General features: G+C 55.4%; 1 protein-coding gene across 11 annotated transcripts in view; it reads left to right on the top strand.

The window, feature by feature from the left end:
- The window catches only part of EVL (Enah/Vasp-like), a 163,999-nt gene that overhangs the window by 113,636 nt on the left and 26,907 nt on the right, over positions 1-23,456 (top strand). The window lies entirely within an intron of this gene.

A 23,456-nucleotide genomic window follows, 5' to 3' on the forward strand; every position in this document is an offset into this window, starting at 1 on the left:
GCATCCCAGGCAGAGGGAACAGCAAATACGAAGGCACATGGGCCTGAAAGTCCAGCACATGCTGGGAAAGAGAACACTGCAGTGTCTCTGCAGACTGCGGTGCCGATAGGAAAGAGATTGGTTGTGGAATTAGAAGGGTGGCACGGATTGCACAGTGAAAGGCTCCAACTTGGAAGACTTGGGGTGTAGACAATGGGCTGGGGGCAGCGAGTGGCGCTAGCAAAAGCTTCTATGCAGGGCAGGTAAAGCAAAGGAGCAAAAACACACGTGGCTGTTCTCGGAAGTTTGTAGCGTTAGCTTCAGAGGGAGGTCAGAGGCCTTCCAGGATGTTGGCATCTTGGTGGCCACAGAGACAGTCTTGCACTTTGCCGGAGATCTTACCTTGGTAGGGCGTGGTAGTGAGGAGCTGGGCCTCGGGGTGCCCTGCTGGCCTTGAGTCCCGGTCATTTTTCTGGGCTTCAGTTTCCTTAGCCATAAGATGGGTGATATGTGGTTGTTTCTACGTTTAAATGAACTCGAATGTATGTTCACAGGCTGCCTGACACGTATTAATCACCCAGTATTAGTATTTGTGGGCATTATTACTGTCATTGCTGCTGCTGCTACTGCTGCCAGAATTGGGGTGGGAAGTGGAGAGACATAGTACTTGGAACCTGGAGGGAGATGGCTTTTAAATACCTATTGTGCCTGACAGGTTGGAGCTTTGGGACCCAATTTAAACCCTAGGAGAATTTTTTTAAGAAAATAAAGAACATGTTTTGAGTATGCTTCCCGCAGGTTGTACACAGAACCGGTACTTGTAGAGTTCTGTCCCCACTGTGAAAAGGCCCCAAGGTTTGTGGATCTTCTGCTGAGAACTGGGGGTGCGCGGGGAGGAACCACAGCGGTGTGAGTGATGAGTGCAGGGCCTGCCTGCAACATTGTAGGCACCAAAGAACCGCTTAGTCAGCTGTCTTTTTTTCCACCCAAGAGCCTTGAGCTTCGTGGTAGAGTGAGCTGAGTTTAAGGTTTCCGATCCGAGCTGCCTCACTTGCCCCGGGATGTGGGAGTTAAGCTTTATTTGATCTGTACATAGAGATACATTAAGGGGCAAAAAAAAAAAAAAGAAGGTTTTAATTTATTCAGATGACTGACGCAAAGCAAATACTAGTTATTTTTTTAACTTCACCATAGAATCACAAGGAAATCAGCTAATCCAACGCTCATTTTCAGATAAGAAACATGTGACCTAGTATGAAGAAATAACTTCCCGGTGCCAGGTAGTAACTCAGATTCAGAACCCCGACCTCCTGCGTCTCCTCTGGGTTGAACGGATGTCTTTGTTGGGGTAGGGGGTGGATATGTGCTCACGAGGTGACAATGGCCTGACTTGAAACTTTCATCATGAACAGTAGTCGCCCATCCCGGTTCCACGGCCTTTGGTGGAGGGGAGACCCTGGGCCCACTGAGGAGGAAGCGTTTTCTTCACCTGGGGTGTAGCCCACTGTACCGTACAGAAACCTGAAGTGTGAGCTCGATGAGCTTGTACAAATGCATATGCAGAACCCCTGCCAGGCCCTGCCAGGGACCACATCCCTCCGCCCCCTCCCAGGAAAACCAGGATGTCAAGTCCTGTGACAACAGATCACTCTTACCTGTGTTCGAACTTCGTGTAAATGGATCACGTAGTGTGTACTTCGGGGCCTGATTTCTGTCCCTCGACATTACGTCTGAGAGACCCGCCCCTGGACCCATGTGTCTCTGCAGCTGGCTCTGTCACTGTGGAGTGCCGCTCCACGATACGGCTGCCACCCTGACCTGTAGTTCAGGCCTCAGAGCGCGGGCAGGACACAGGCAGCCTCTCCACCAGCTACCACAGGAGGCCTCTGCTGCAGGACAGTTGTGAGCCTTCTGTCAAATCCCCTCTGTATTGGCAAATTGTGTTCTACCCTCCTCGGCGGGAGGCCGTTTGCGGTGCAGTGGACCCTTGAACCAACACGGCTTTGAACCAGGTGGTCCACTGACAGTGGCTTCTTTTCCATGAATGCGTCTCCGGCCCTACATGATCCGCAGTTGGTTGCATCTGCGGGTGCGGAGCCATGGGCGTGGAGGCCGGCTGTGCAGTTACATGCAGGTTTTCACCCGTGCAGACTCAGAGCCCGACCGCCACGTTGTTCAGGGGTCAAGTGTAGTGAGAAAAGCATGTGTTCGGAGGCAGTGAGATCTTATATTAAGTCTTTGCTCTGCCACCTGTGGCCTTGGGGTAATAAACCCTACTTCCTAGGACTGTCATGAAGGTTAAATTTTAAATGTTTATAGAGTACTTAGTGTACGGTGCCTGGTGTGTGATAAGAGCGTGAATAATACTGGTTCTTTCCCCTTTGGTCCTGTTGCATTTGCTTATCTTCTGTAGGCTTCAGCATCCTTATTTGTAAAATGGGGTCATAAGTCCCACTTACAGAGTTGTGGAGAGGATTCAGTTGCCCGGCATGGGGCCTGGCACCTCGTAACGCCCGCCTCTGCTCCTTCCTCTCCTCAGTGGCATGTCCTGTCCTGTGCTAGGCATCTGGGGCTTGGGCCATCGGATCGTGGACTTTCTGAGACTCAGGGTCTCATCAGCATTTCCCACCTCTCCCTCATGCGTGAGCGACACTAGTGTGGCCTCCTGGGGTCCAACAAACCTGGCAGACACAAGATGCTTAGATACAAACCTGAAAGCAAAGCAGAGCAAATCGTGGCCGCCCAGTCTTCACACCCCTTTCTCTTACCTGATTCTCGCCACAGCCCTGGGAAGCGAGTCCCCAGACAACATCGCTGGGTTAGGAGGCCGGGGCTCAAGAGGGGAAAGGGGCTTCCCTGGATGTACACGCAGGACTTGACCCGCTCTCGCAGTTTGCACCCTCTGTGTGCTGAGGACAGGCCACGACTCTGTTCTTTCTTTGTTCCTTCCTGCCTGTCACCCTGGTGAAACCCATTGTTCAGCCAGAGTTCTTGACATTATTCTGGAGAAAGAACAGGTGCAACAGAGTAAGATTTTCGCTGCCCAACTTCTACGTGGAAGAGAGAGTAGAGAGTCAGGCATCTGACCCTGGAGAGATCTGTTTTGCTGACATTGTTCCTTGGTACCCACAAAACCTGTCTTTTTATGCCAGTGAGTTTTGGATACTCATTCTTCAACTTCAGGCCCAACCTAGGGAACCTAAAGCCAATTTAGCAAGTCACATCAATAAATTAAATAATGGTCCTGTTGCCTGGTGCTTTCAGTTCCCTGGGTAGGGACAGGAGTGCAGAGCTGGCTCAGGGTTCTCTTGGGACCCACAAGGCTCTGGGTTCAGGGGTTATCTCGGTGGGTAGGGACGGTCAGCCACTGGGTTCTTGGGGCTTTTTCTATAGAAATTGGCACGTGGAGGTAGTTGAGGGTGGGGAGGAGCTGTCTGTCTCCTGATGCACAGCCGTGAGGGAGGAGGAGTGCCGACGTTGGCAGAAGCGGGGCCTCCCCGTGATGCGGTGTGATGGCCACGGGTGGTGTGTGTGCTTAGGGGGGACTCAGAGTGGGGCTTCTGTAGTCTAGTTGGATGGCGGAGACCATGACTACTACTACTACTACTACTACTACTATTACTACTAATGACTGTAGTAATAATAACATCTAGGCTTCCTCTTCAAAGCCCAGGATTTTTGTTTCTTACCGGGATCTTCTCCCACATGCCCCTTCCCTGCCCTTCTTGAGGGAAGGCTCCCACTAACCAGGCAGCCCCACAGGTGGGCCTTAGCTGGCTAAGGAAGGACTTCTTATACTCTAAAGAGCCTATAATTTGGCTTTTATTTCCCACAGGTTGTCAGGCCGGCTACTGTTACACACATTTATTCAGATGGGGGCTTGGGGTTAAAAGAGGTGACATGTCTGCCAGAATCTTCCAGTGGAACTGAGACTCAATTTTAGGGCTTCTGGTTTGAAATCCAGTGTTTTTTCTACAACTCTGCACTGCCTCAGTAGGTCAGAGGGGAGGGTCAACCAGCCTTGGGCCCAGCCTGAGCCCACAGCTCCGGGTGGTCTTCTTGCTTTGGGCATCACAGGGGCTTGGTCAGGGCAGTGAGCATGGCTCATGGCACGTTACAGCTGCTACAGAAAAAGGACCGAGGGCGCGGGCCTCGGTGTCGGCAGGTCTGCACCGTCTCGACTCCCACACCACTGATGCACGTACCTGGACTTCCTGTAGCTGCTGTCCTCAGTGGGCGCACACCGCCGTCTGGTAAAGCCGCCAGCTGTCAGGCGGCGCAGCAGTGTTTACAGGCTATACTTGGCCACCCGGCCCGGCTCAGCTCCCTCCCCGCTGCAGTTCATTCTCTTAGCAGACTTCAGTTCACAGTTTAGTGGCCTTATAAAGGCAGCTGCTTCTATTTGCTTCCATGTGAGCCTGCTTCTGACCTTAAACAGGTCATTTCTCTGGGGGCCCCAGTTTCCCCATCTCTGAAAGGAGGGATACAGACTTGATCCAGCTCTCTACAGGTCCTTCTAGCCCTAATGGTTTAGGTTTTATGTATATTGTCTGGACAGAGTGAATGCTAGCTCACTGCTTACAGATGTGGTCACTGTGGCCGATGCTAGAAGCAGGAAAAACCCTGTGAAGAAACCAGACGGAAGAATGTCCTTCTTTACTTCCCGAAGGACCTAGCACGTCCGGGAGGCAGCGTCCCTCATCATCCACAGTCCTTGTTTATAACTGCAAAATAGAAAATACAGACAAGCAAACAAAAAGTTACCTCTGATCCTAAAACCCAGAGATGACTGCTCTTAACACTTATGTAGCCTTCCAGAGTTTTCTGTGTTCACATATGACTGAAGAGCTATTCCCCAGAAATAGTCTGTATGTACTGTCTTGTACGCTCTTCTCACTTGGCACTATGGTGCGCATGTCCTTCTGTGCCAAGGAAGTCGGATCTCCTCACCATTTAAGTGGCCAGAGTGTTGCACTGAGTACCATATAGAGATGTTACTACAATTTAACCAGCCTTCGGCTTGTAAGTAAGTTGTCCCCATTTTTCACTACTACATTTGTGGAACAGAGGGCTGGCTCTCTTGTATGTTTATATGTTAATTTGTGTGTATGCTTTGTGTCTTATGTTCATCTTTACACACTTGTCCAGTTATATCTTGGGATATTTCTGAGTCAAACAATACATTTCTAAAGCTTTGACGTATCTTGCTGAATACACCTTCCGGAATGAGGGTACTAGTTTGTACTGTGTCCAGCCCAGTTGATGGTCACCCACTGCTGAGCCTGCACCAGGACCAGGCCTTAGTACTCCTGTAATCTTAGCAAACACAAGAGAAGGGAAAACGTATCATTTTAATTTGCTTTTTTGTTTACTAGTGTGATGACCATTTTTCATATGCTAATTTGAGATTTCATTATTCCCATTATTTTCAGCAGTAGCTTTAATTAAGTGCAGTACAACACGGAGGGCTGCAAACCTCCTGCGCCTTTAGTCACGTCTGCATAATTTCCCACTCCCAAAGCAGGTGCGTCCTCTGATGACCAAGAGAACTTCTATTTCCTTTGGCAAATGAGTGGCGGCAGTCTGCTCTCATGTAGCGTGTTTCAGGCTCATGACAGATAATAAATACACCTCCCTCACCTGGCTGCTGTGAAGTAGTGTTACGTCATCTGTATCTTAGGAGTCGTTGTTATTCATGCTCGTCTGCATAGATGTAGAAGAAAACATTCACTTTCATTCTCTTTCATTCCCTGGAACTTTACTTCTGCTGGAGGAACTTCTTTCTGTTTAGAATCTAGAATCATGTCAGTAGGTCAAAGAGATTCCTTGGCTGTTCCTTCATCTGGCTTCTTAAAGCAGGGAGGAGGTCTAGGAGTTAGAAGACCTAGCTGTTTCGAGCTCTCAGGTGTCTGGGTGCCTGTTTGAGAAAGCGTTTCCCTGAATGATTCACTCGGTAACGTGAAAAAGAAAAACGGCTGTTTTGTTGGAAAAGCAAATGTGTAGGTAAATAATTCCCTCATTGACCTATATTTAGAAATAAATTTAAAGATGGGAAGGATCTTAGAGATACTTAGCCAAGTTTTTTTTTTCCAAAAAAACTGGGGGTTTTTTTGTTTTTTTGTTTTGCTGTTTGGAGCTACTTCTCTGGTTGAAGGGGAAGGACGGAGGGGAGCTGGCCTCCCCAAGGGCTCTGTGGCGGCTCCGGAGAGCGCAGACCTCGGCGGGTCGTGCCAGCACCCGGCCCGTGCACCTGCTGCTGCGCCCCACGGCCTCCCATCTCGGGCAGCTACAGCCAGCACCCTCGGCCTTGCACATCCCCTCTGCCGGGATACTTACGTGTTTTACTCACAACACCTCTGTGGGGCCTGCTTCCCCGCCACCTTACTGGTTCTACTGGTGGTAGGACCGGTGTAGCCTTAGTTACCAGCCATTCTCCAGGACCAGAGCCGGAGAGGCACACAGGGAGCTCAGGAGATGCGTGTGAGAAGCAGCGGCCTTTGTGACCTTCTGAATCTCAGGAGCCAAGTTCTGTTCTTCTGGGCTAGGCCTCAGGAGGCCTGGCTCTGGTCCCAGCTCCGCTCCTCACGTGTGCCCTTGATCGGCGCAGTGACCTCCGTGGGCCTCAGTTTCCTTGTCTGAAACATGCAGTGCTGGTTGTCCTCCAAGGTCCCTCCAGGCCAGAGGCCCCCAGAGCCCTTTGTGTGTGCTGCCCTGTCGGCTCCGGGGAGGAAGAGGCCATGGTGGCCGGGAGGTTAGCAGGCCTGGGTGCTGCTCGCCTACATGCAGCCTGGGCAAATCACCTCCCGTTTCTGCGCCTCGGTTTCTCCATCTGTAAGATGGGCGGATTCTGAGGCATTCAGCGCAGCACGGCGCATGAAAGGCTGTGATGGCGACCAGCCAAGCCCCGTCCGACTAAGGAAGAGGCTCCCCCAGCACAGCGTATGGGTTCCCCGGGAAACTCCGCCCTTGGTGGGAAGAGCCTGGCCTGGAGGTCAGGCATCTGGTTGTTGGCCAACTCGGCTGCCGCCTCGCCTGTGGCTTCAGGCGTGTCTCCTCTGCTGTGCGGGCGTCGGTGCTTAGGCTGGACTAGTCAGGTGGTTCTAACAGGGACAGTGTGGGAGCGGAGAGGATGCATTTGGTGGCCGGTGGACAGAGGGCCAGGAGCGCTGGACGCATCACAGTGTACTGGGCAGCCCCGCACGATCACGTATCATCCTGCATGTCCCACCAAACACGTGGAGGCGAGGAACTTAATTATCTGAGCCAGAACTTTACTGTGTTGTAAGAAAAAGCACTCCTTTTTTAATTTTAATTAGGTTATTTATTTATGTTTGGCTGTGTCGGGTCTTCGTTGCTGCGCGCGGGCTTTCTCTAGTTGCGGCGAGCGGGGGCTACTCTTCGTTGCGGTGTGCGGGCTTCTCATTGCAGTGGCTTCTCTTGTTGCGGAGCACGGGCTCTAGGTGTGCGGACTTCTGTAGTCGTGGCACGTGGGCTCAGTAGTTGTGGCGCGCAGGCTCAGTAGTTGTGGCGCACGGGCTTTAGTTGCTCCGCGGCATGTGGGATCTTCCCAGACCAGGGCTCGAACCCGTGTCCCCTGCATTGGTAGGTGGGTTCTTAACCACTGCGCCACCAGGAAAGCCCCTCCTTTTTTTTTAATACCAGTTTTAGTATGTGCTGAATTTTCTAGGAATGCAACCACCATGTGCTTCAAAAGGAAATTGTGCTTTAGTTTGTTTGTAACTTTACCAAGAATTGTTTTCTCTTTTGGAAAATCTTATCTCCAGCATTATCGCTCATGAGATACACACACAGCACCACATTATTGAAACCGCTTATGTCAGTAGTGGTCACTGTGTGTCTGGGGGTGGTGCCAGGATCTGACTGACGATGTCTCCTACTGTAGTTGTCTGAGCTTTTACGTGGTGCAGTGCTGTCTTATTATTGGTTACTTCTCTCTCTTCTCTCCTTTATTATTTTTTTCTAATTTATGTAGGTAGGTTATATAATCTTTGAATTTCACTTCAGTATAATACAGGGAGCATTATAAAATGTTTGCAATAAAAAGGGGCCATTGAGTCTGAAAGGAAGGGCTAGAGGTTCTGTAAAAAAAAGACGAGTTCAGTCTTCATCACGTCTGTTATCTCCTTGGATCGTCACCTAACGGTGCCGGCTGGATAAGGGAGGCTGGGTTCCGGACACTGTTCCTCTTCTCCTCCAGAGACAAGCAGGAGAGGCAGCGGGGCCCCCGGGAGGGGGAGGGGGGCGGGGAATGTACATTTTGGAGCCAGGGTACCGCGGTGTGAAGGAGAGCCGCGCGTTCCTCCCGCCTCTCCTCCGAGCACGCCTCTGCTCCGGCACCGCGTCCCTCCGACGGCGCACCAGGCGGTCCAGACACTGCCTGCCTGCAGGCAGCGTCCCACAGGCTACGGGCTCAGCCCCAAAAGACCGCCCCCACCCCCTTCAGGAGCCAGTCACCTGTGCTTCTGACCAACAGGCCATGAGTCAGAGGGGCCTGTGACCTCCTCAGGTTCAATGAATTTGCTAGAGTGGCTCACAGAACTCAGAGAAATGTGTGACTTACTAGATTACCGACCAGTATATTAGAAAAGGATGGAACTCTGGAACAGCCAGATGGACGAGATGCACGGGGAAAGGCGTGTGGGACGGGCCCAGAGCTTCTGTGCCCTCTCTGGGCAGCACCCTCCCCAGTCTCCACATGTTCACCAACCCAGGATCTCCGAACCCCATCCTTTTGGGTTTTTTATGGGGGTTTCATTACATAGGCCATAGGTGATTGAACCCAATCTCTAGCCAGTCTGCCCTCAGTAGAGGTCGAGGGCGTGGGGACTGAAAGTTCCAGCCCTCTAATCAAAAGTCGCTGCATTAACATCAACTCATGGGTGGTTGAAAGGGCCTGTTAGGAGTAACAGAATACACCCATTTCACCTCCATGCCCTGAAGCTGTTTCAGGAAGTGAGAAGAAGACTAAATGTTATCACGAAAGATGCCCCTTTGGCTCCTATTTAGGAAATTACAAGGGTTTTAGGAGCTATGTGTCGGGAACAGTGTACGAAGACCAAATATACATTTCTTATTATAAATCACAATATCACCCTTGGGTTCGAATTTCTGCTGCTCACAAGCAGTGTGACCCTGACAAGTCACTTCATCTGTAAAATGGATGTAATAATACCATTGATGGCTGGAGGATCACCCAGCACAGTTCCTGTGTGACACCTGTGCCTGTAGGTGTCCAGTAAATAAAGCTTGTCTCCTCCAGGCTTCTGCTCTCCTCCCCCTCACAGGCACTGCTGCTCCTTGTCAGCAGATAAGCGCTCTTTCATAAAACTGGGTTCTCTCAGAGCTTCCAGCAGTCACTGTCTAGTTGTCTTTCCTTGTTCCTGAAGGGTAGGGCCCTGGTGGCACCGGATGCGAGGCCCCAGGCTGATGGCCTCCAGCCATCTGGTGGGAGTGGGCTTTTGAGAATAATCTTCCCCCTCCAAGCCTCCACTGGTGTGGAGGACAGATGGTGGAGGCCTGGCCGGCACTGATGTGGGACCAGAGAAGGGCTTAGACATCAGGAAGCTGGGCTTCCATTTTGCAGCTGGGACCCAGTGAGGGGAGGGACTTGGGCGGGTTGCACAGCACATCGGGGCGGAGCTGGCACCTGTGCCCAAGGCTCCTCCCGATGTCCCACTGTCACGCCCACTCCTTCCTAAAGAAGGATTTTCCCTGGGACCCAGACCCAGGGTGGGGCTAGGAAGAGAGCTGAGGAGCCTGGAAGGCGGGGCTCGGGAGGGCTTGAGAGCTTGGCTTTGTCCGTGTTCTCTCCAGTGACATCCCGTCCGACCCTCCCAGTGGGCAGAGCAGTGCTGTCCTGCAGCTCACTCTCCCACGGCTTCACCTTCTTACTGTCAACTCACAACAGAGTGGGAAGACCCCAAACCAAAACTGAGGGTCCCCTCCTCCATTCCCGCTAAGACCCCAAGAAACTCTTCAGATCAGAAGTAGCGGCAACCCTCAACTCATCCCAGAGTCATAGACGCTCCCAGTAGGTCACCAGCAGCGCTGAGGGGAGGGGGCCAACGTCATGTGCATGTGACCGAGCCTGAGTGTGCCGGGAAGAGTGGAAGAGACGGGCCAACTTCATGTGCATGTGACCGAGCCTGAGTGTGCCGGGAAGAGTGGAAGAGACGGCCCAGAGGGCCCCCCACGGCATGTTGGGCCTTTCGCACAGACCGCCAGGGTCTGGGGCCCAAGAATGCTTCAAGCAGGAGACCGTGACAGCCAGCGCTGGAGGTGGGAACCCGCTTCCCCAGAACCTTAGGGCTTCTGGAGCCCCCGGAGGGGTGCCGGGAGGACCTGTGTCCCAGTGCCTGGGCTTCTGGAGCCCCCGGAGGGGTGCCGGGAGGACCTGTGTCCCAGTGCCTGGGCTTCTGGAGCCCCTGGAGGGGTGCCGGGAGGACCTGTGTCCCAGTGCCTGGGCTTCTGGAGCCCCCGGAGGGGTGCCGGCAGGACCTGTGTCCCAGTGCCTGGGCTTCTGGGGCGGGACCGTGAAGTTGCATTCACAGGGGAGAGGCCAGGAGCAGCCCTGCTGCTGTAGGCTGTCAGACCTTGGGCAGGACTCCTCCCAGCCTCAGCTTCTTCATCTGTAAAATGGGGTGGTCAGGCCTACCTCAGATGCGATCATGGGTGTACAGCAAAGCATGGTGCTGGTGGCAGGAGTTCTGAAGACTGGCTGGCTTGTCACGAGCAGGAGGTAACACCTCAGAGCACCCACTCCGCGTGGGAGTATGGCTTTCCCTTAAAGGCCTGGGGCTCAGGATTAGATGCAGGAATGCCTCAGAATGTTAAAGCTGCTGTTGGCGCTGGGCAGGGAGGGGAACAGGAGCTTGCCTGGTCAAAGGCAACTTTGCTTACAGTTTGGGGGTTGAATGCAGTGAATTTCACACTGTCTATGTTGTGGAGTTCCAGGGGTTCACCAGGCATGTCCTGCCGTCACCCTGATAACAACCAGAATAGTTCCACTTTATTTTATCTTTTGGGACTCTGCAAAAAAGGAGAAGGAACACCTGGTAGCTTGGTGCAAATCCACGTGGGGTGAGTTAAAGCACGTCTCTCAGAACATAGCGGTGTGGCCTTTTGTTACCTGGTTTGCTTGTGATAACATCATTCGTTGGTACATTTCAAGCTGGTGCTGGTGATAGATGTTCCCCCAGCCTTTCCAATGTCCTTAACTGCTGCAGCGTCAGCTCCCATGGGAGGGCGCCCAGGCCAGGGGCCTCTCCTGAAGAGTGGGGCCCAGAGCCGTTGCCACTCACTGCCCCACCTCCCGGCTTGGGAGAGCCGGGGCTGGATTCTGCTTTTCATAAACCTCTTTTCTTCTTAAAATTACCTGCTTTTTTCTCCTAAGGAAAAAAGCTGTCTTCACCTCCCTCCTGCGGAGGCCGTGGGCACTTTCTACCCCCGACAGAGGGTCACTGAGGACACCCGCTCCCTGAGGCTCCATGCCCTCTCCTGCCTGCCCCCTGGTGGCCGCTTCCTGCGCACCAGACACCAGGGGCGTCCTACCACCCGCACCCACGGTGACTCACCAGGGCGCCTTCCCCAGACCACCCCCCCAGCGTGCCCTGCTGTCCCTACACTTCCAAGCCCCACTCCTTCTGTGGGACCCTGGCTCTGCAGACGAAGCCGTTTCCGGCCACCGTGGCAGGATGTCCTGCTCCTTCCCCGCACTCCCACGGTGCTTCATTTATGCCTCCTTCACGGGGGTTAATGCCACCTAGCATGTCGTATTGTCCTCAGCATGTGACTTCGGTCAGGCTGGGAAGTCAGAAAGTGTCCTGTTTGTCTCTGGACCCTCAAAAACCAGCACACTGTCTAACTGACAGGCTCCGGCTGCATCCATACGGGTGAGGGGGGCAAACCAAGACCCGGGGACTTGCCGGTCTTGAGACCTCCAGCCCCATATTGCGATCGCACTGGATGGCCTGTCCTGACGCGGGCGTGCGCCGGGCCCGACCCCAGACTCCAGCCTCATGTGTGGTGTGGTGTCCTTGCGCTTCGTGCTTGGGCTGCGAGCCGCAAGGCTCCCCTCCCCTCCCCTCCCCTCCCCTCCCCTCCTCTCCTCTCCCCTCCCCTCCCCTCCCCTCCAGGGGCCTCCTCCTGCCTCTCAACACGTGGTCATCCACTTGGTTTGAGCTCACTATTTGCTCATCTAGACTGTGAGCCCGTTGAGGGCAGGAGCCCCGAAGAAGGGCCAGCACGTCCCCGGTGTTTGGACAGTAGGTGAGCTCACTGGTGTGGTCACACATCTGTCTGTCTGTCCCTCACGTGGCCTGATGCTTCCTGCTGTCACGCCATCCTCTGCAGACCAAGACGACGTTCCTGGACCAGCACCACTTCTGGAACTGGGCGCGAGGCGAGGGGTGCTATCTGTGACTGAGGGACATGGCACATAGAATTGTCTCACACAGAAATCGCACCCGTCACCTTGGCCCGCCTAGCAGCACCCTGAACCGAGGAATACGCCTTCCCCAGCCAGCAGCCGTGTTCTCACCGACCTCCAGCTTTTTGTGGCCCTGGGGTACAGGTGTATCAGACGTGGAGTCAGGCAGGTCTGGGTTCGGGCACTGCTCGTGCCAAGGGTGTGCCCTTGGGCAAGTCACTTCACATTTCTGAGACTCAGTTTCTCCATCTGTACAATGGGTTTACCACACCTACCTCACAGGGTTGTTGTGAGGATAACATGAGATGATGTGTGTGCAAGTATTTTATCACCTGTAAATTACTATAACAATTCGAAGTTACTTTTTTTTTTTTTTTTTTTAATATTTGAAAAGTTAACTAACATATCAACTCCTGTGGTGATGCCTTGGGAGACACAGGGAGGCTGGGCTGCTTGGGCTGGGATGGTGAGTTCAAGTCAAGGGTCCAAGGAGAGGCTGTGCCTGACCCTTGGGGTCCCCCTGCACCTTGGCAGTACTTTGTAGCCTTCTTGGGGCCCCTAATTTCTGAGCATCCCAGCAGCAGCCTGCTGGCGTCATTGTCTTCCTTTAAAGCACTGCTGGTTTGTGTGTAGCTCCCATCCCGGAGAAGGAGGACCTCCTTCCACCAGCCCCAGGGTCATCTCCCTAACGCTAATGGGAGGATTTCTTTGGGGCGTTTCGTTTTCCTTAGATCTGGCCTGGGCACCACATGCTCAGTCGGGGCTTGAGCTCGTGAATGGTCCATTATGGATGCCCGCCTCTCCGGTGCCCACCAAGCACATCTCGGGTTGGGTCGTGGTGAGCAGCCTGTGGTCAGCACAGCGGCTGACAGATGACACAGACTCTGGGGGCAGAGGACAGAGTGCCACACCCGTGCTCCAGGCCCTGTCACACAAGAGCCTGTGAAACCTTGAGCAAGCCGTTTCCTCACCCCGAGCCTCAGTTTCCTCATCTTTAAAGGTGGTTATAATAACCGCCTACAAAGTTGCTGTGAGACTCAGATGATAACATAAGTGGGAATGTGACTTGCAAGCTGTAAAGCACCCTAAGAATGCAAATTGTCACGCTTGGCCCTGGAGCACCCCATCCCAGGACACTGTCTGAGATCTCAGCCCTCAGAAACGGCCAGCGTCCTCAGTGGTGTGGGAAGAAACAGTGACATGCCCGGGGGCTGGCCCACATGCTTCTCAAGGAAAGGAACATGTCTTTTGTTGTACCTGTCCCACCTGGTCTCAGTGGGTCTCCTGGCATCCTCCTGAGACTGTCAGGGACAGGTTAGGAATTCCTGTCCCCACTTTAAGGCTGAAGAAACGAAGACTCACAGCAGTGATTCGCCAAAGGCTACACTAGTGAGTGACAGAGCCCAAGTCTCCGATTCAAAGTCCAGGCCTTTGCCCAGTGAGCCAGATGGCCTGTCAAAGAGACCCCAGTCAGCTGGTGGCCTCCACACTTTCTAAATCATAACCCAGCTTGATCATGGGTTGATTATTATGGGCATTTAACCTGGCCCATCTTTATAGCGAAATGCCTACTTCTTCTGAAATAAGTCAAAAATTAATTAGCATCCATTTCTTTTCTCTCAGTTAGCATACTTAATATCTTTCCTAAAGAATGATAATTTCCAGGTCAGCCTTCTGCCAACTTTAGCTCATATTGGATAAGAGCCAGCTCAAATATTTTAGTAAGTGACCATCCCAGGGACGCAGAAACCCAGGTGCTGAACTTGGATGCAACTTGCAGCTTCTAGAGTGGACAGGGTGTGAGCATTTGAGGCCCTGCCCCCCACCTGCTTGTCAGCTGCCTGCCTGCATTCATCATTTATTCATTCAACAAACGACTGGGCTTTCACAGTGGACACCTACTTGATTTGCCTGCTTCTGCGCTTAGTCTGTTCTCCACACACAAGCAGATTGATCTTTCCACATCTAGGTCAAGCCAGGTCAACCCTTGCTCAGGACTCTCCAGAGACTTACAGTCTTACCCAGAATCAAATCCAAACCCTGACCGAGGCCTGTGTGAACCTCCCTGGCCCTGGCTGCCTTGCTCGTTCACTTCCGCCCCACTCTCTACCTCACCCACTTACTTCCGATCACAGCGGCCTCCTGGTCGCCCCCTGATTGTGCCACACGTGCCCCTTCACCCCGGTGTCCCTTCTGCCTGGAATGCTCTTCCCTCCGAGTAACCCGTGGCTCACATGACACCTCGTCAGGGAGGTGGGACCCACACACCTGCCCCTTCAGCTCTTCCTGCTGTGTTCCTCCTGTTACGTGCTCCCGTGTTGCCTGTCTTTCCTCTCGAGAACCAAGGGCCCAGGGGAGCGGTTTGTGTCCACGGCTGTATCCCCAGTGCCGCGCACAGCGACGTTTGTGTGATGGATGAAGGACCAGGCCTATCCCGGGCCTGTTCTGTTCTGGGCCGTGCACCAGCATGCAGAGAGGCCCAAGACACGGTTCCCGCGTCTGCAGAGCTCAGTCAGGCAGAGAAGAGGGACTTGACAGTACAGTGTGGCCAGTGCGGGGACAGAGGGAAGTATAAGTCCAGGGCCTCGGGAGCCTGAGATGCAGGGACAGGGCTCCAGGAAAGCCTCTGCAGTGGGCATGCTGGATCTGGGGCTTCAAGGATGGATAGAAGTTTGCCAGTTAGAGAAGAGAGAGGGCAGTCAGGTGAGGAAGCTGCATGTGCAAAGGCACAGAGGCGTGTTTGAGCCTTTCACAGGGACACTTCCCACCCTGGACGGGTGTGGGGGAATCGGTGAGGCTTACGGAACAGTCAGGGCCAGGTCTTGAAGGGCCTAGACCTTCCCCTCGAGCCCCAGGCCTTCATGGCCGCCTCTCCCTGCCAGACAGATCTTCAGAGGTGAAAAATTACATCCTGATATCCTGCCCTGGCGCCGTGGCTCTTGCCAGGGCTTAGAGGGTCCTTGCCGATTCCCAGCTGCCTGGGACTTCCTGAGACCTGAGAGCCTCGAGCTCTGCCTCTGTGGCTCCTGGGCAGCTCTTGGCCGCAGCCCGTGGCTTCCAAATGGACTCAGCGATGGTTTGCCCCAGCCGGCCAGCCCCAGTCGCCGCTGTCCGTGGATAGCACCCCGCCTGTCTCCCAGCTTCGGAGGGACACGGCATGCTGTTTGCGGTGGCAGACGGGTGGGACTGAAAGAGTCCGGCTTCACCCATCTTTACCACCGACTGGGGGTAACTCATGCCTCTGAAACTCCATTTCTGATCTGTCGCACGGGGTTGTGATAACAGCCTGTCAGGTGGTTTTGAGAAGTAGACGCGGTGATGTGGAGGCATAGATGTAGGGTATTTCTCTTCCCAAGGTGCTCGCAATCCAGCAGGGGTGCACACAGGCACCTACACAGCTCTGGTAAAAGGCAGCCTGGGGCCTGGCGGGCGGGGCTTCACCAAGTCCCTGAGCAAGCCTGGGGCCATGGGCTTGTGGGGCAGAGGTGGGAACGTGCCGCATCACAGGCAGAGGCAGCGCCAGAGAAAGGCGGGAAAGCAAGAAACATTTCAGGAGGACGCTGGCGACCTACTAAAGAACAGAGAGGTTAGGAGAGCACACCAGGCCGAGGCTCAGAGAGTGAGTCGCAGGGCCCTGGGTGCCGGTCAGGATCCCGCCTGTCCTGGGGCTGGTGTGCGGTGGAGCTGCAAGAGACCCCCAGTCTCCAAAGTCCTTGCAAGTCCTGGGCCGTATTGTAAAAACTCATGCAGATTTTATGTTCTTCTCCATGCGTATCTGTGCCTCCTTCCCTAGTTGGAATTATTTCCCATTCAGTAAAACTGATGCTCCAGAAGGGTGGTCTGTGCCCCCTCGTTTCTGCACATACCGCAGAGCACCCCAAGCTGTGGAAGGGTCTGCCCAAGGCACAGGGGCCTCTCCAGTTGAGGCGTGGAGGGCGAAGAGTGGCCTGGCCTCAGCAGCAGAGTGCAGGAGCAGCCCTACTGTTGTGACCTCAGTGACTCAGGCACAGCTGGGGATTAGCCAAGCCACACATAATTGGCAGGACGTTCTTACATGAGCTCATCTAGAAAACTTAGACTAAATCCTTGCTGAAGAAACAAATACATTTAATTAGCTAGTTCATAGGCTCACAGTGTAAAAAAGGACTTCACAAGCCATTATCAGCCAAGACCCTCGTTTTATACACAGAGAAACTAGCTCGGAAAGTCCGGCACTGGCAGCAACAGGGCTCAAATCCAGCTGTTTGCCTGACTGTTTCGGTAGCTCCTGATTCCCTTTGCAAACACTGCTGTTGAAATGTCATCACGCGCTTCTGGAGCATCTAGCAGCTGGAGGTGGAGCAGGCAGCCTAGTTGGGGTCCGAGCCCTCCCACCTGCAGGGTGTGAATTCCGCGGATCCCATCCACTGCGCCTTCAGCAGTCGGAGGTAATGGAGACACTAAAGCCCAAAGAGAATTAACACTCGGCTCTGCTGACCCGCATCCTAGGTTCGGTTACAACTTCACCTTCAGTTTCTCCAGCTGCTTGCACCTAACATGTAGTGCTTTTCTAAGTAGAAGTGGTCCATGGCTGGTGGGGTGGGCCCGGAGTTGGATTTCTGACCACTGGTTACCAAGGAGAGAAACTGCTCCTGAAGACCTCCCCTTTGGGGAGTTTTCTCAACATGGCGCATTGCAGAGCTGACCTCTGGAGAGACAGGAAGCTGATGGGGACAGAACATGGGCTCAGAAGCTGCAGGAGCTCATTCTGCTTCTGACTCTGTCACTTACTTGATGTAGACAAGCTTTTAATCTCTCTGGGCGTCCCTGGCCTGCTGAGGTAATGATAATGCCACTCCCGGGATGTGTTATGAGAATGTAATAGATACAGATTTGAAATCTTAGTCACTCAGAATTCCCTAAGAAGAAGAGGCCCTGGCAGGGCTGAGTTGTGCTGTGTCAGACTCTAGGCTGACACTAACGCGTGGAAGATCCACACCCCGAGATAAGCGATGCTCTCGTTGTGTTTCAGACCAGAAAACAGAGTGAAAGAGCTTCAGCAGTATGCCCAAGGTCAAAGAGTGACAGCGCCAGGACTCAAATTTAGCTCCAAGTGGCTTCAGGTCCGCGCGCTCTGTGAACGGGGAGTGCTGTTCTCAGCACCTGACGCCTCCGCTGGCTCAGCCCCGCAGGCGGGAAGTGAAGTCCCAAAGAGGGAAAGCGACTCGCTACCCAAGTCCCCCAAGCCCAGCAGAACCGATGTGTTAATCATCTGGGGAAAGATACGGACAGGCAAGGCCATGTGAGCCCCGCATCAGGGAGGAAGGGGTGGGGGGTAGGAGGTGCCAACCTTGAGATGCCCCTCCTAGGCAGCAAGTCTGGGGGATCCCAGCTTCCTTTGAAGTCCTTTGTTGTACCTTACAAATCCGTACGTATTTGCATTTTAGCTCAGGGAAGTAAAGAGGAAGCAGTCAGTATCACAAGGGAAGGTGGTAAGGGAGGGGGTGCCTGACCCAAGTAGGTCCCTGGTAGAGAAAGAGGAGGCTGGAGGAGGTGGCTGGGGGCTGGGAAGCATTTCCCGAGGGACCCGTGGGAATGATGTTTCCCACGTGGGGACCAGCACAGAAGGGCTGTGCTTTCTGAGGTTTCCTGTGAGAGCAGGGCTCAAGGGGAAGAGTCAGAGACAGAGAGAGAGCAGGAGGCAACCTAGGAGTCAGGCAAGGCTCCACGGGGGTCGGAGACCCACTTGGCCGGGCTTTGTGGGCCCTGGGGCTTTGCCAGCTGGGGAAGTGCAGAGGCGCCTTCACGGCGGAAGGAGCAGCCCCTGCACCCACAGGTATGATGGCAGAGCGGGGTCCAGGGTGGTGGAAGGGGGTGAAGGATTGACTTCCCGCGGGCCTTGAAGCCGGTTGGGCTGGAAAGCAGGCAGGAGAGGCAGGGATTGGCTGAGAGAAGCAGCGAGGAGAGGAGAGGAAATCCAAGGAACGGCCGGATGGAGCTCGGGAAGAGCGGGCGGCCACGGTCAACAATGCCTGGGACTCTTCCTTCGGTTGGTCACCTGTTCCCTCTGGCTCCGCACCCGCCTCGTCCCCTCCCACGGCCCACAGGGGACAAGAGGAGAGCGAGCCACGGTGGGAGTCTCCTTCTGGAAGACACCTGGCGTCACCAGGGCCCGTGGGCTGGCCCCACGAGGGGTCTGGACCCTCGTCCAGGGCCCCCAGAGCTTTCTGGAATCGGGTAGGCAAGCGGGTTCTGATAGGTTAGCTGGGAAGCCTCATTAAACATTGAAGCGGCAAAGCCCATTTGACGGCTGCCCGGCGTATCGGTTTCCCAGTGCCCAAGCCAGGCGGCTGAGGAAGGAGAGGTAAGTGGGCAGGATGCGAGCAGCGCGCCTCCGGACTGCGCCCCGGGGCCTGCCCGTAATGGTCAGCAGGGAGTGGACCTTCCACTGCTTCTGCTTCTGCCACTGCGACTGCACCGTGCTTTGCAGAGTGAGCTGTAGGTGACGGGGGCCCCTCCCCCTCCTCCCCGCTCCTCCCGGGCCTCCCCTCTCGCTCCCAGGTGCTGGGGGAGGCGGGGCCGGAGCTCTGGGTCTTGCGACGACCTCCCTGTCACTGGTGGTCGGAGGGGCGAGACGCTGTCCTGACCGAGGCCTTGCAGGAAGGGTGGGCAGACGCAGCAGCACGCGGGCCGGGCCGCGGCCAGTGTGGGCTCCGGTCCCAGCAGCCCCGTCCGCTTGGGGTGCCTGTGGCCTTGGGAAATCGCTCACCCTTTCCAAGCCTCAGTCTCCCCGTCTGTGACAGAGGTCTGACAGGCTCTGCCCTGGATAATTGGGCAGATTAATCACGAAAATGACGCGAAGGTGCTTTGTCACACAGACAATAAATGTGTGACCGATTTTATTGCACTTTATTCTATTTGAGGTTCTTTTCAAGGTGTGTAATGTGTTCTGAAAGGAGCTTATTAAGAAAGGGAGAAAAAATATTTGACTAGGATGGTAATTGGCCTGAGGACGGCAGCCTGAGTGGGACTAAGCTGGCTGGTTGGCAGCGCCCTGGCCTGGGAGCCAGGAGACCTGGGCTCCAGCCCCGTTTACCCCCGTTTGGATGTGTTCTTGGGCAAGTCCCTCGCTTTCCCCTGGCCTCAGGATCGCTCTACGCCAGGAGAGGAGACCCTGCTTGCTAGCACCCAGGGCGGCACACAGGCCTCCTGCTGTCATTGTCAGAGTGAAAGGGCCTTTCCTCTCTGGCGTACCATGCTGGTGCTTAATTGCAAGGCTGGTAGGTGCTTCTTACTGTGTGGCCTTGGGCAGTTCGCCCCTCTCTGAATTGCAGCCTCTGCATCTGCACATGCTGACCTGGGTCTACAGGTCATTTCGACACTGGCGTCTTAGACACAGCTTTAACCACTGGTCACCCTGGGGTTGAGCCGTAACTGGCGGGCCCGGGGATGAGGGTGTATTACAGGATTGCAGTGGATGATAAATCAGCTGGCCCTGGTGATCTGAGTAAAACAAAACAAGCTGCCTCACGTATCAGCCACTGTGAGCCTAAATTCGCTCATAAGGCCTGGCAGAAAAGGCACTAGAAAATTTACACGGGGTAACTTTAAGCAGCAATCAAACTGGCAGGGCAGCGGCAGTCGGGATTTGCCTGCTGCTGAGCCAAGCCCAGGAGGTGGGTTAAGCACCCCGCCTGGGCTTCCTAAGCACAGAGGTGGTGAGGCAGCTGTCTGTCTGACCAGAGCCGAGCATCAGCATGCTGGTGTGGACAGAGCCCTGGGCTGGGAGACACTTGTCCTGGGCGCTGGTCCCAGCTCTGCCGATTCCTGGGTGGCCTTGGCAGGGTGGCGCTGAAGACCGTGGCCAGACCGGAGCTTAGGCCCGGATCACAGGCTCCGTTCCCACGCGTGTGTTTGCTTGCTTGGCAGCAGGAACCTAGACACGAGAAGGGAAGGCTGCACCCCATCTCAAAGTGTGACTCTGAGCCGGTCCAAAATGGAGGCACGTCTGGAGAAAGGAGAAGGAGTCGGCCAGAGAGATGGCAGAGGGGAAGGGGGCTCGAAAGGGCTTGGGGCTCTGCCCAGCCTGGGCCAGGTGGCTGTCACTTGCTGGCTAGAAATTCCATCAGGCATCACTGAGCAGGTGCTGGATCCTTGGTTTCCGGTGCTGCTGGGATCTCAGGTTCCATCTTTTCAGGAGGCCCAGGGGATGCCTTTCCTGTAGAGACTGCCTGGAAACCTGGCCTGTCCCTTCTGTCCCAGAGGAGCTCGGGGCTGGTGTCCCAAGGCCTCATAAATGATAATGGGCAGCAGGAGGACGGCCTTTCTCATGAGAAGGTGTCCGCAGTGCTTATCTGCCTACCTCAGCTGTGTAACTTGAAGTGCAGTCCCTGGGGCAGGAGCGGTACGGCCTCTGCCTGCCCTGCACAGCCAGACTCAGAGTGGAGTCGCAGTGGAGCGCTTATCCCCTCCGTGGGGACTCTTAGTCTTTTGTTTCTTTATTATAAGGTGATGCATCCTGCTTGTGCAGAATTTGGAAGTTCAGAAAGAGGGGAAAAATCCACAATCCAGAGGTAGCCACTGTGAACATTTTGGTATATTTCCTTCTTTGTCCCTTTAAGTTGCAGAGATTCGGAACTAGGAGATCCTTGGTTCCATCCTTCTCACTCTATAGGAAACTGAGGCCAGGAGCGGGGAGGGGCTTAACTACGTCGTGGCCGAACTCCAGCAAGAACCTGGGTCTCCCTGGCTCCAGGTTCACTCCGAAGGGGGTTTGGACAAACTGAAACAGTCCAGGGAGGGTAGCCAGGAACGGGGAGGGGCTGGAAAAGAGGAATGAGGGGCACCGGGAGGACGGGAGGGGGCGCACGAGCGCCGCTCTCCACTGTCCGGGCCCCTGTCTGGGCCTGACCGGCCCCAGTCCGAGCAGTGCCAGCAGGACGGGCTTCAGCCCACTGGGAAGTAGACCCCGGGCAGGCTCTGGGGTCTCTCCTCACTGCGGCCCTTCAGGCCCTGCACAGCTGAGAGCCTGTGACACAGATCTTTCTCCTGGGTCAGGAGCGTTCATTTGCGCTCACTTCACCCAAGCACTACGTGGGCAGGGCACCTGCGTGGGCTCAGGCAGGATGGCGGCAGGCAGGCCGACCGACCCACGGTCTCCCTCTGCAGAGGCCAGTGGGTGCTGAGAGTCTGCGGGGGCTGGACTTGGGCCGGGAAAGGGCGCCAGGGCTCCCGCCGCCCTTCCTCCCCTTCACACCCCCGCCCCTGTTGGACCCTCTTGAGGACCCTCTGCCCCTCTCCTCCCATCCGGTCTCCCCCACCCTTCCTTCCCCGGGAGGCGGAGCAGTTCAGGGACATGTGTCTAAGGCAGCTGAAGTCACGGCGGGCGGTGGAGGGCAGTCACTTGCCGTCCTCGGCTCTCGGGCTTTCTTAGGGTAAAATGCGGATGGTGCCAAGGCTCCCGGGACGAGTGTGAGGATTAAGTGAGGGACACTTGGGAGTCTCTGGCGCAGGACCCAGCACGCAGCGTGGTGGCTGCCGGATAGACTTGAGTCCTCTCTTCCCACATCCCGTCCCCTCGAGTCTGCCAAGTGCCACCACCGCCGGCGACCACGGTGTCTCCCTGCTCGCGTGTCTCCCGCTTGTGAGGCGCGTCCCCAGCTCGGCCGCGGCCTGTTTCCAGCGTGAGGGGAAGGCTCTAGAATGTGCCACCTGCACAGCCTCGGCAGTTGTTGGAGATCATCAGACAGTTTGCCTGGGGCCCGATCATTCATTTATTCAGCAGATCTTTGTCGAGTGTTGACCAGATGCCAAGAACTACGTTAAGTGCTGGGCACGTGCAGAGCAGGACAGTTACGTGCCTGGAGGTTAAGTCGGACGGCTGTGCGCCCGGGTCCTGGCACGTACAGGCGCACATAACACGTCCTAGGGGACGAGGAGCCCGGGCTCGCCGAGTCCCCGTGAGGAGGTGCCCCCTCTCAGCAAGGCTGGGGCGGGGCCGGGGGTCCGCCACTTAGGGTCCCTTCTCCCGAAGCCTGACCCTGTGCAGCCAGATTTTCCTCATCTGCTCTCCCCGGCCCCTTGCTGCTGAATGAGGGCAGCGTTCCCGAGGACGATCGCGTCTCACGCTGGAATCTGCGTCGCAGGTGGAGACCGCGGAAGTCTTCGGGGTGCAGGACCCGGACCGGGCGCTCTCACCCCACCTGGGAACAGCCCTGTGCCCTGTGGAGGGCGCGGGGTCGTTCACGCCCTGCTCGCTGGTGAGGCCCCAGGTCTGACCTCAGTCCTCCCGGCCCCTCTCTCCCCTTCAGTCTGGCCTCCGGTCACTCAGTGGCTCGCCCTAGGGCCCTCGGCTGCCAGCCCCCCTCTCTGGCAGCCTCCTCACCCCCTCCCGGGCGGGCTCGTGGCCTGGGTCTGGCCAGCCTCACCCTCCCCTCTGGTTTTGTCTCTCCTTCCCATTCCCCCTCCTCGTGACCCCCAAGGGTGAAAGGGCCTCCTCTGAGTCAGCAGCGTGTTTGTAGGAGTGGGTGTTTGGTGGGCCTCCGACCTGAAGCTGGAACGTGGGCCTCAGGGGACAAGAAGTCACTCCTTCCCCAAGAAGCGTCGTGTCGGATCGACTCAGAGCAGACGAGCCTGCCTGTCCCATCGCCAGGCTCCTCGCTGTGGTCAGACAGGGGCTCCATCAGGCACGGGCCGCCCTCTGCCCTGGCCTGCCACCAGGGTGTGAGCTCCAGTGCTGTGGGCTGGACCCACAAGACACCAGAAGCTCACAGGCACCCTGCTTCTCCCGATGCTGGGTCCATGTTCCACGTTAAATTTTCCTCTTTGTCATGTGTCTGTAGTGCAAATTAGGCTCTTTATTGTGACTTTGCAAAACTTGTTTGCAGTGAGTGAGAGAAGGGCGGGATCTATCTTAGTTGGAGCTCCCAGACTTGGCAAGCTTGTGACACCGAGCCCCATGGCCTTGGGCAAGCCCCCCCACCTCTCAAAGCCACCAGCACCCCTTCTCCAGGCGGCAGTGGGCCCCTGGAGCCGGCGGGGAGTAGTTAGC

Source organism: Balaenoptera musculus, chromosome 2, assembly GCF_009873245.2.
Source record: "Balaenoptera musculus isolate JJ_BM4_2016_0621 chromosome 2, mBalMus1.pri.v3, whole genome shotgun sequence".
NCBI classification, from domain to species: Eukaryota; Metazoa; Chordata; class Mammalia; order Artiodactyla; family Balaenopteridae; genus Balaenoptera; species Balaenoptera musculus.